This window comes from Ceratosolen solmsi, unplaced genomic scaffold (genome assembly GCF_000503995.2).
Source record: "Ceratosolen solmsi marchali unplaced genomic scaffold, CerSol_1.0 scaffold56, whole genome shotgun sequence".
NCBI classification, from domain to species: domain Eukaryota; kingdom Metazoa; phylum Arthropoda; class Insecta; order Hymenoptera; family Agaonidae; genus Ceratosolen; species Ceratosolen solmsi.
The window spans coordinates 2,310,086-2,313,248 of record NW_011948425.1 but is presented as its reverse complement, the minus strand read 5'-3'; positions in this window follow the sequence as shown (position 1 = coordinate 2,313,248).

The following is a 3,163-nucleotide window of genomic DNA, read 5'->3' as shown; positions in this document are numbered from 1 at the left end:
CCCCCCCCCCCCCCCCAACAAACCTACCCCCCCCCCCCCCTCTCTCATCTTCTTCCCGCCACTCGAATGAAGAAACGAAGAAATGGATTATTAATTGATTATAATAATGCAAACGCAATCTCGATGTCTGATTAATCCGCGACTTGTATAATATTTACGAAGCCCCGCGGCACTTTAAGAACGTTGCAGGATATATTCACCGGTTTAATAAATTGTCTTTACTCACTTCGCTATCATGAGTATTCATACATTTATCATTTCTCATTTAATTAGAATTAGGAATATCTTTTACGTATTTATGTTTTACCGAAGGCTTATAGAAAAAGGATATCTCTTTTGTCAGTATATTCGGACGGTTTTGTTAATCCTGCGAAAATTTCTACTGCGAGTGCCGCGCGCTTCCAACTATTCCGACAAGAGATGACATAAGCAATGATAATAGATTATATAAACAATTGCTTCTTTAAGATTTTAATGTTAACGTGAAAATGAAGGAGAAAAGCGTACGATCGTATCGTTGGTAACTTAGCCACGTGTTCGTGAAGCATTTAGGAGTTGATTCTTCTAAGAGGAAACAAGAAAAAAGTATATTATAAGAGAAAAATCGCGGTCGCCAAGTCGATTATCTTGCGCCCCCGAACTACGCGCATGTATATACACACGAAAAATTGCGGCTGAACGTCAATATAGAGTGCAATAAATTACAACTTCTTTGTATTGGGCAACAAAAACAGAAGAAGAAAAAATGAACGATCGAATAAATGATATTTAGATTTTTGTTCTCTCGACCTCTGATTGAGAACAATCGATAAAATCAGATGGTTAACGGTATAATTCAATATTGACAGAATGTCTAAATTATACGTTATGTCATCCGCTTTGAGCCAAGTCCATCGGTCATTCCCAAAGTCGCAATGGAATTTTCGAAACACGATGGTAGCGAACGAGAAAGAAAGAAAAATCATAATTTTGCATCTTTCGATTGTAATTGGGAGGTATTATATTTATTGGAAATTTAAGACTTCCTTGGCCTAGCCTCGTTATTTCAATTGAAACTCCATTTCCATTTCAAGCCAAAATTATCCAGCTCACAGACCATTAAAAATCGAAATACAAAGAAGTCGTCCGTCATGATAAACACGAAAACACTCGATCTACTCTCGTTACCGACGTACGCCCACATTCTCTCACCGCCTCGCTACAGATTCAATAAAACCGAGATCAAGGTCGCGAGTCGTTCACTTCGACATACGAGGCGCAGTGACACGACACACACTAAAGAAAAGACTACCAACGCGCTTCTTATTCTTATTATAATTGTCGCTCAAAGTCCATAAACTCTTATGTTTTATGAATGGTATTACAAGTGCCCCACGCCGTGAAGTTTTCCCCGTCTTTTTGGCTTCGTTTGATTCATCATCCAGCCGATTATGCTACTCCACCAAAAGCATGCGAATTCTCATGAGAATCTGGGTTAGCCGTTCGCCAAACCCTATTTGCTCGCAATGCAATTCTTGCGAGACTTAGCGACACTCGTGCAATCACGATTAGCAAAATCACGAAGAGATAAGGAAAGGGATAACGATAAGCGATAATGCCCCGTGACAGCGGGGAGAAAGAAAAATAAACGTTAAACGTGCGAAAATACGAAAAGAACAAGTCGGGCCAGTGTGGTTATCAATGCCACGTGTATTTCCATTCGAAAACCGGCCGGTACATTTCCAAAGTTTCAAATCACTGGGATTATCGTGAACTGGACGAGCCTCACTGGGTTCAATTCCATTTGACTATCGCGACATTTTTGCTTTAGCGACGTTTCAACTTGCATCTTCCCTTTTGCCCGAGCCCGTGAAAGATCGCACTTGGCACCAGTCGTGTGACAAAACGAAATAAAAAAAAAAAAAAAAAAAAAAAAAAAAAAAAAAAACACAACAACAAAAAGAAAATAAAGTGGAGAAACAAAAGGGAAGAAAAGATGAACGAACGGAGGAAAAATGCCGAGCCACCGCGACCGAGTCGAGCTGGGACTCGATTTTCTTATTTTCTTTCACTTCACGAAAGAATAAGAAATAATGATGATGATAATAATAATAATAATAATAATAATAATAATAATAATAATAATAATAATGATAATGATAATAGTAATAAAAACAAACATCGCTACGCAATTGAACGAAAACACCGAATGCTGTCGCCTCGTTATAATCCTAAATACAGACGCAATAATAATGCATGATTTTTTTATTCTTGCTTATACATTATCTACAACTAGCATAAAAAAAAAAAAAAAGAAAAAAAAGTAACTATAAGCAAGAGATTTACGCCCTATGTGCGTGAATTACACACTTCTCTTGTCCCTTCATTATATAATCTTTATTACCGACGTAAGAGAATAAATAATAAAACCTCTCCTGCTGGATCCTTTGGATTCATACGGACGCTGGTGAAAGCACCCTCCCTCCCATCGGCTTTTCTTTCACGAATGTCCCACCATCGATATATTGCGACACTCCCTCGTCCGCTCCCCCTCTCAAGCCACAATTAAAACTTCTCACGCACGTTCGCATTCACAGCTTCATGATCAAATCGCGAACAATCTACTAATCAATTGCTCGCTCACGTGTCTCACGCTTCGAGTTACATTATAATATAATCGTACATTCGCAGCATCCATCCGCACTAAATATAGGCTTTAGGAAATTACATTCGATTAAACGTAATGGAGGTTAACGCGGTTCTGATTAGCATGCAATCCAGTTTCCTCTAGCATCCGTAATAATAATTGCGCATTCCCGTCATGATTGTGAGTACTCTCGACATGAGCAGACCCTCTCCTCTTCAGCACACTTTCTTACCACGTACGTGTCACATCGCGTAGAAAAAAGCCTTGGGTCTCCAAAATTAATAAATTCTATCTCGCATCTCTCACCGAGTTCCTCTCTCCTCGGCATCCTCATTCATATTTGGTAAGAGCAGCTTGTTTTATAACACGACAAGATAAGCGTCATTGCGGTTGTGTTTCTGCGTTTGTTGTATAATGTGGGTGGTTTGTATGTGCGTGTCTGTACGTGTGTGGGCGAAGGTTCGCCGGAGAGCTGCGGAGTAGAGGGGGCGCGAATGGGTGGTGGGCGAGCGGGTAGGCGGTTACGGGGGATGTAGT